General features: G+C 37.1%; 1 pseudogene; it reads right to left on the bottom strand.

Annotated features, from left to right (window-relative positions):
• Positions 1 to 4,185: 4,185 nt before the first annotated feature.
• LOC111552414 lies at positions 4,186 to 4,655 on the bottom strand (annotated as a pseudogene).
• Positions 4,656 to 9,879: the final 5,224 nt, after the last annotated feature.

Raw genomic sequence — 9,879 nt, 5'->3', positions numbered from 1 at the left:
CTGGTCCCTATGGCAGCCTCTGGTGAAGTGAGATCCCAAATTCTGCAGTGGTAGCTGTGGTGAGGACAGTAATAGAGGGTCTGAAAGCTAGGCAAGTCCAGGAAGCTCTGAGGAGACATGTGGATGGTGTTTGACAAACCCGCATAGAACTCCATCAGCAGATTTAATAGTTAATGCCTCCTGAACACCAATGGAATTTATTTCTCCTCTCAGCAAGAACTCACATCTATGTTTCAATACTTTCAAGTAATTTTTTAATGAGAAGAAGAAAACAGTAATTTAGAAGTACTGTCTGGCCAGGCTCGGTGACTCACACCCATAACCCCAGCAGGCTGGGAGGCCCAGGCAGGAGGCTTGTTTGAGGCCAGGAGTTCGAGATCAATCTGGACGACATAGGGAGACCACATCTCTACAAAAAATTGTTTAAAAATTACCTGGGCCTGGAGGTGCACATCTGTAGCCCCAGTACTCTAGAGTACACTGTGTACTCCAGACAAGATGGAAGGGTTACTTGAGCCCAGGTAGTCAAGACTGCGGTGAGCCATGATAACCTCACTACACTGCAGCACAGGTGACAGACTGAGACCCTATCTCAAAAAAAAAAAAAAAAAAAAAAGAAAAGAAAATCAATACTATCTGATAGCTTTTATTTTTAAAATGAATATCAACTTATATGTTGCTTACAATTGTGGAATAGCTTGAAAATACATAGGCATTTGGGACTATCAGTTCATTGTTTTATGAATATTCACAGTTTCTCACTCATTTCCTAAATTATTTCTCAAATTAGAAATAACCTGATATTACATTTTATTCAAACCTTACTTTTCAATCTCTTTGATGTTTAGAATGTTGATGACTAAGGCAAATTTCATGACTTTTTAATATCTAACCATAAAATAATATTTTTCCTCATAAAGTTTCAGTTTGAACTCCTGCAGCAAGGATTTTTTATCATTTCCGTTTTTATTATTTTTGGACCCAGCTGACTAGAATAATATTTGTATGTGAATTAGCTGTGAGGTCTATACAGATTTACAAATAAAATACCATTGTTAGAAAACTTGGCCGGGCGCAGTGACTCATGCCTGTAACCCCAGCACTTTGGAAGGCCGAGACGGGCAGATCACGAGGTCAGCAGATCGAAACCATCCTGGCTAACACAGTGAAACCCCGTCTCTATTAAAAATACAAAAAAAATTAGCCGGACGTGGTGGCGAGCGCCTGTAGCCCCAGCTACACGGGAGGCTGAGGCAGGAGAATGGCATGAACCCGGGAGGCGACGGAGCTTTCAGTGAGCCGAGATCGCACCACTGCACTCCAGCCTGGGCAACGGAGCGAGACCGCGTCTCAAAAAAAAAAAAAAAAAAAAGGAAAACTTATTTTGGCACTAAATTTTATGGCAGGCTACTACTGATTGGTAATGTTACTTGTTTTAAAGCTACCTCAAGAATAAATGAGTCTACCTAACATATTTAAAACCCTAACTTTGGACACGATCTGGTATTAACTAAATGAGTAATTCTAAATTCTGGAATAGATGATCAATATTAAAAAGTGTACAGTTTATTTTACATACAAATAATTGAGCTCTTTTAAGAAAAGTACAAAAATAAATATTAATATCTATTTAAATTATACCGACAGGAAAAATTTTGATATATTTTTTAAGTGATTGTAATACGATTAGTTCAATAAGTATCATCCATTAGGCCCAAAGGTTTGAAATAGTGCTTATAATATGAAGAACTTTCTTTAGAAAATTCTCAATTTTCACCTCCATCAGTCATTTAATGTAAATTTTATTTACGTATAATATACATATTATGTACAATATACATATATAAATAATAAGTTATATAACTCAATAAATTTGTATAAAGTATAACCAGCCTTCATATCAAGAAAGACAATATTACAGAACTCCTCCTTGTTTTACACAGCAAATGTGGAACTAGGTGTGAATATAAATTTGTTTAAATTAATAATTGCCATTCAATAGCCTTCTGAGTTTATTTCCGTCAGATTTATTTAAAATAATTTTTAGAGTACAGTAATAATGAGAGCTGAATTTCACATATGATGTTCATGAGGGAACGAAATGTTCTCAAACAAATTTTGAAAGCAGTCTTACAGTGTCTTGTATTGGCTAGATCGTGCAGATAAATCTTTATAAGGGTATCACTTTGATAGGAAAATATATTCAATTATTACTAATAACTTCTTCATATATGAAAGACAATATTTTATTTGCTTTTCCTAAACCAAACTGGTGCATGCCATACTTGGTCATAGTAAATAAAAGATAATATCAACATCTTTCTTCTAGTAAGCAGAATTCAGGAAGTTCTCAACATGAATACATTGTGGTCAGGTTTATAGACAGGTTTATTAGGCTGCGGGTTTAAAGAATATTCATATACTAATAATACCAAGTGGTGATAAGCAGTGCTAAAATAGCTTACACTATTCAGTTCTATTATAGAAACAAAAAAGGCAAATTTTATTACTTCCAAAAGTGAATCTCTTTTTTTTTTGAAATGGAGTTTTGCTCTTTTTGCCCAGGCTGGAGTGCAATGGCGTGATCTCAGCTCACTGCTACCTCCGCCTCCCGGGTTCAAGAGATTCTCCTACCTTAGCCTCCCAAGTAGCTGGGAGCTGCCACCATGCCTGGCTAATTTTGTGTATTTTTAGTAGGGATGGGGTTTCACCGTGTTGGTCAGCTGGTCTTCAACTCCAGACCTCAGGTGATCCACCTGCCTCAACCTAAAAAAGGTGCTGGGATTACAGGCGTGAGCCACCTTACCCAGCCAAGTGAATCTCTTTTTATAGACTGTTGTTTTAAGGTAGTCTCTTGTTTGATGTTTTAAAGTAATTCATCTATTTTGGTGGCAGTAACTCATTAACCCTAACTACATACAAAGATTTCTGGTAGAATGACATCAAAATAGTAAGAATAATGCTGTTGACATTAGGCTAAGTACACAAATAAAAAACAAAAGATAATTTTAATATGGCAAAAATTTGAATCTGTAAAGCAAGAGATCCTAGTGAATAGAACTAGCAATTGAACCAGCTGTAGCCAATTAATGCCAGATTCAAACTAAAGAGTAAAGACAAATTACAAACAGTTGGGAGAAGGATTTGTATAGACCACTAGGTGCCACTGTTTTGTGAAAAATTTATTAAATGATATAATAGAACTCTAACTTACATTCCTTTTTCAAAAAATCACATCTTGAATTGGGATGTTGCTATATGATAGTTCTAAAATGAGCAAATTTATTTGTCTCTGGGATTAAACTCACAGACAAATGAAAGTAATACAGTATTTGAAATAAGTTATAAAGCCCAAAATTTATCATTATCAATGTAAATTTTTGGCTGTTAAACTTGAGCCATCATTGATCTGGAAACAGTGATTTTGAACGGAAAGCTTAAGTGGTTTGACTGTATGTAATAAGAGGGCTGTACAAGCATATTTAAACTGTGGCATATTACTTGGGCCCAAAATACTTTCTTAGAAAAAGAAACATGATGGCTTACAGAAATTTAGGAATGGCACCACCCATAAGGTAGCATGAGAAAATTTCTTGAAAGCAGCTGTCTTTAATCCATCAACTAGCATTGATCTCAAATTAAATTTAAACGAGTCCACATCAAAACTACAAAGAAGTAACCAACCCACTGATATTAAAATACATACAGAAGACCCTTTTCTTTTAAATATGCTCATTTTAAAGGATGATTCTACTTATTTTCTAAAATGAACGTAAGCAAAATCATTAACACAATCCTTTAGTGTCAGGCAGAGATATAACATTTTTTTCAGCACTTATGGAAGTTTGGTGGAAAGTTGTAATAGATGAGTATTCATTCTTTTCTTTATTTTTCTTTCTTTTTCTTTCTTTTTTGGCCAGTAAACAGAGTTTATTAGTAAGCATAAGTCAGATTGGCATGGCCCAAGGAGACAGTGCTGCCAAAAGCCTTCATGAGTGCAGAACCTGCTACTTGTCCAAGGGGCTGTGATTGGGAACTTACTTGGCCCCACAACCATCAGGGATGAAGTGCTTCTCAGCCACTTTGTCTTCAAATTTGTCAGCGTTAAACTTGGTGAAGCCCCACTTCTTGGAGATATGGATCTTCTGCCATCTAGGGAACTTGAACTCGGCCCTGCCTAAGGCTTCAATTACGTGGTCCTTGTTCTGAAGCTTGGTGTGGATAAACTGATGACTTGACCAATGTGGACCCTGGCCACAGTACCCTGGGGTTTTCCAAAGGCCCCTCACATACCCGTCTGGAGTCTTTCAGCCCCAGCACAGGACTACATCTTGTTGATGCAGATGACATAGATGGGATGGAGCTGCACTCAGATGTGAAAGCCATCTCTGCCACAGCTTTTCACCATGTATTTATTGGCACAAATACAGGCAGTCTCCAGGGCTTCTGAAAACAGCAGCTCATATTCATCGGACACCATGTGGCCACAGAGTGGGAACTCATCCACTTTTGCCTTCTTTCAACCCAAAGATATGGATCTTGGCATCAGGAACACCTCGGTGGAAACGAGACTTTGGGTATGGCTGTTTCTTACAATACCAATAACAAGGAGCAGGATGGTGGCCCCTGGCAACACAGGAACTTCGCCAGTGCATGGAAGAGAAAGTGCACTCCTATACTTTTCAACTAACGCTAATATCTATAATATTTATAAAGAATTCCTTTGAATAGACTAATGGCTTTCCAAATCTAACCACCATAATTAAAGCAACTAATGTTGACTAACAAGTTATCATCATTTTATTAGACAAATGATGTCTAATAAGCTGTCGTCTGATTAATGTTTTAGATACTCAAGATAATATACTGTTATAACACAGGATATTCTATTAGTTATCTATTGCTGTATAACATCTCTCAAAATCTAGCAGCATAGAAATAACAAACATTTATAATTATCTCACAGTTTCTGAGAACCTGGAATCCAGAGTGGCCTAGCTGGATAATTTTGGTTCTAGTTTTCTCAGAGGGTTGTGGCTAAACTGTCAGCCAGGGCTGTAGTCATCTCAACACTCAGCTGGAAACAGATCCATTTTAAGGTTCATTCACATGTTGTTTGCAAGTTTGCATTTCTCTCTGGCTGTTGTTTAGAGACTTCAGTTACTCACCATGTAGGATTCTCTGTAAGATGGCTTATAATATGTTAGGTTGCTGGCCTGAGAGTGAGCGACATGAAAGAGAGAGAGTGGATACCCAAGGTAGAAGTCACAGTCTTTTATAACCTCATTTAAGTGACATACCATCTTTTATTTGTTAGAAGTTCACCACTAAGTTCCCACACTCAAAGTGATTGCAAAATAGCATAAATATCAGGAGGTGTGGATCATTGACAGTCATCTTAGAAGCTGCTTACCACACCAACATTGCAGTCAAGGATATCCTTTCAGTATCTCTTGAAGTAACTAAAGGCTTTCTAAAGCTAACATTGACTAATAAGCTTTTATCTGATTATTAAACAACTAATTTGATATTTTTAAGTATTCAAGGTAATATTGTCATAGCACAAAGGTACTGATTTCACAGAGTCTATAAAAAGAAACAGTGAATAGATACTTTCATTGCTTCTTTATACTACTCAGGCAGTTTCTCTAATAGAAATAACCCCCTGAATTAGGATATAATAGTTTGATTACATTATTTCCTGAAATCACTGTTCTCCTTACCATGATTGATTATATATATTACATACAAACAATATAATCTTGACAAAGTGAGGGTCTATTCCAAACCTGTCTAAATATTTGTCTTTTATCTGAATAATATAAAAATTCCTGATGAGCCCTCTTAAAATGTGAGTGTTCAACAGTTTTCTTAGTGCAAACTAGAATGTGAAGGTGATCTGGCTGTGTTATGTGTTGTCCCATGATTAATTCCTCCCATCAGACTAGTTTGCTCCTTGGCTATGCCAAGTGTCTACCTCCTCCAGCTGTGACCTGGATTGAAGGAGATGATATTTCCAGAAAGTGCCAATTAAAACTTTCGTATTTTATTATATTAGTCTCTGGTGATTCATGTGAAATAATTTCTCAAGATTTTAATAATCTCTGAGTAACCTCATAAAATTATGACTTTGGCATATAATTGATACACAATAATTCTGTAGAATGACTGAACATGCAAACCTCAAGAGCAGTTTGACCACATGTACCCTTCCCTTCCCTTTCTTTTAAAGATCCATTGGTGTCCTTTTAAAAGCATCCTCTATGCTTGTTTGTTTGATAGTTACTTTCGTTTTAGAGTCTATCTTACTGGAAGTATTGGGGTTATCCGAACAACCCCTGTAGCACGCGAAGATGGTGGAGTTTTTGTGGCCTCCTGAGAAGGGTATGGGCTGGAAGGGATGCAGTTTGATCCTGCTGGATGTCACAGGTATTGCCTCATAGTTTAAAATATTATAGAAACTAAATTGAGCAAAAGGAGGAGAGTCAGCACCGTTCCTCTGCTCCTTGCCTCCCTTGTCTAAGCTAATTACAGCAAATGTGCACCCAAAGTTCGCCAAGTCCAGCCAGGTTCAGACCAGAGCTAGGATGGCAGAATCAGACTAATGAGGAAAAACACCAGGGATGAGACAAAATTTACAGAAACGGTGGGGGGAGCGGGAGATAAAATATAAAAGAGGAAAAATGTGAATAGGGCTGTGGTAATTATACAAGAGAAAAAAATACATAAAGAGGGAGGCTATTGCTTTAGGAGGAAGGAAGAATCTTTGTTATGCCCTTTCATAGTCACTTCAAGGCCTGATGGATGTCCATGTTCCTTCCCTAGCTGTTTTGAAATTCTCTCTCCTAAGAAATAACTAGAGAGATATGGTCATGTTCACTGCAGGTAAAAACTCTGAGAAACAAAATTGTTTTACTTGGACTGGATCCCAGGAAGTAAACTGACAATATCAGCTTTGAAAAAGAAAAAAAAAAAAAAAGGCACAGACAAACCTGATAAAATTATCCTTTGAAATTGAAAAGAAATCACAGTTATCAGTATCACACGTATACACACAATTTATATTCCTTATTAGGCCTTTGCTAACTGTGGGAATATAAACAAGTTATGTAATCCATTTTTAAGCTTCGTTTTCTTCTACAAAGAAGGAACACCTACTTCACAAAATTTGTTTACATGTTGTATTAAATAATTATTTTATGCTACAGTGGAAAACTAAGCATCTTTTACGGGAGACCTTCCTGGGATACTAGATTCTAGCCCTGTTCATTGTCTTTCAGGTATTTTGCAGCTCTTTTTAGTTACAGGTAGCTGACAGATAAGTAAATTCTGCACTATCTGGTAGTGATTTAATTGAGTTCCTCCCCTCTGTGGAAAATTAGTTTTGTCTCCATTTGCAATTCATCTCCACGTTCCTTTATTCCGTAATAATTTTTGCTATTTCGCTCGTTTTTTCTGAACTAGTTATAACATCTACCTGTTAACTTCATATCATATAAGGCAAATAAATTATTTAGCATGGGTTCATTTTTATATCTATATGAGTCATGATTTTGTGTTTTGCAGAAAATTATCTTTTAACAAATGTACGATAATACTGAGCACAGTGTATGGTATATATTAGAAATTCCAGAAAATAAATTATATTTCCGATTTTAATTTTTTAAACTTTTGTGTGCTATTATATTTTGAATTTTTGAAATTATATTTATTCTTCATAAAAATAATTTATGGATATATTATAAAGATAGTGGCAAGACTTACAATGTACATCAGTAGTTCACTACAATATTCTCCATCTTGCAGGCCCTGACTCCACAAATTATGAACTATGAAATTTATAGCTTTGTATTTATAAAGAATATACTTGCACAGCTATTTTATAAGCTACCAATTTTAGATATTACCTATCGATTTCACATCATGGAAAATTAGAATTTAGCTCTTTCATTACTGTCTATTTCTCCTGCCCCCATAATTAACATAGATGTACTGTAAATTTTATTTATTTATTTGTTTTTGACAAAGACTCTCTTGCCCAGGATGGAGTGCAGTGGCGCAATCTCGCCTCACTGCAGTCTCCACCTCCTGGGGATCAAGTGATTTTACTGCCTCAGCCTCCCGAGAAGCTGGGATTACAGACGTGCACCACCATGCCCAGCTAGTTTTTGTATTTGTAGTAGAGATGGGGTTTCACCATGTTGGCCAGGCTGGGGCTCAAACTCCTGACCTCAAGTGATCTGCCCGCCTTGGCCTCCCAAAGTGCTGGGATTACAGGTGTGAGCTACCACACCTGGCCCATAAATTTTAGTTAAACTAAGTGTTAGTGCTTTCTTACATTACATGTTATGTATGGTGCCCCAGAGGCTCTGCAAAGTAGGGATAAAGATTAAATACGTTCACACAAATAATCTTCCTTCCCTCCAAAGTACTACACTTTGATTATTCTTTCTTTCTAATGCGCTGTATTCATTGTCTATTGCTACTGAACGAATGACTCCAAAGCTTAGTTACTTAGAACAACAATTAACTCTGTGGGTTGAGAATTCAGAGGCAGCTTAGTTTGGTGGTTCTCGCTTGGAATCTCTCATGAGGTGCCAGTCGAGATGCTGGCTAAGGTTACAAGTTATCTGAAGTCTTGACAGGGGCTTGAGGATATTTTCCCAAATTGTCTCACTCATTTGGGGCACGTTGTTGGCGAGTGGCCTCAGTTACTTCCCACAGGAGCCTCTCCATGCGCTGCTTAAGCATGTTCACAATATGGTGCCTGGCTTCCCTCGAAGGGAGCATTCCAAGAAATAGCAAGGCAGAAGCATGGTATCTTCCATGATCTAGGCTCAGAATTCATAAACCATCATTTAAAAAAACAGTTTTTAAAAAATATGATTCACATGCCATATAGCTGATCCATTTTAAATGTACACTTCAATGGTGTTTAGTATATTCACATATCTGCACAACCATCACCACAGTCAATTTTAGAGCATTTTCATCACCTCAAAAAGAAACCCCATATCCTTTAGCTGTCACCACTGTAAACCCCTATCATCTGGCACCCAACCCTAAGTAAACAGTATACTATTTTCTGTCTCCATAGCTTTTCCTATTTGGGACTTTCATATAAATAGAATATGTTTTTATGTGGACTTTTGGACTAGCTTCTTTCACTTAGCACAATGTTTTCAAGGTTAATCCAAGTTGTAGCATGTGTTGTACTTCATTTATTTTTATAACCAAACGATATTTCATTTTATAAGCATACCACATTTTATGTATCCTTTCATCCACTGACAGACATTTTGGCTACTGTGAATAATGCTGCTATAAACATTCATGTACAAGGGTGGGCATGGTGGCTTATGCCTGAAACCCCAGCACTTCGGGAGGCTGAGGCAGGAAGATCGCTTGAGCCCAGGAGTCCTAGACCAGCCCAGATAACATATTAAAAACACAACTCGACCAAAAATTAAAAGAAATCATGGGGTGTGGTGGTGTGTACCTGTAGTCCCAGCTACTCTAGAAGCTAAAGTGGGAAGACTGCTTGAGCCCACCTTTTTGAGACAGGAACTCATTCTGTCACCCAGGCTTCAGTGAGTCAAAATCGTACCACTGCACTCCAGCCTGCATGACAGAGTGAGTCCCTGCCTGAAACAAACAAATAAAAATTTATGTATAACTTTTTATGTAGACATGTTTTCACTTCTGTTGCATATATACCTAGAAATGGAATTACTGGTATTTCTGTTTAATTATTAGAGGAAATGCCAGACAGTTTTCTAACATGACTGGACAATTTTACATGCCCATCAGCAATGTATGAGGGTTCCAATTCCTGTACACTCTTACCAACACTTGTTATTATCTGACTTTTGAAACGTA

The sequence above is a fragment of the Piliocolobus tephrosceles genome, chromosome 8 (genome assembly GCF_002776525.5).
Source record: "Piliocolobus tephrosceles isolate RC106 chromosome 8, ASM277652v3, whole genome shotgun sequence".
NCBI classification, from domain to species: Eukaryota; Metazoa; Chordata; class Mammalia; order Primates; family Cercopithecidae; genus Piliocolobus; species Piliocolobus tephrosceles.
The sequence above is the reverse complement of the archived record's forward strand: the minus strand, read 5'-3'. Positions and strand labels throughout refer to the sequence as shown.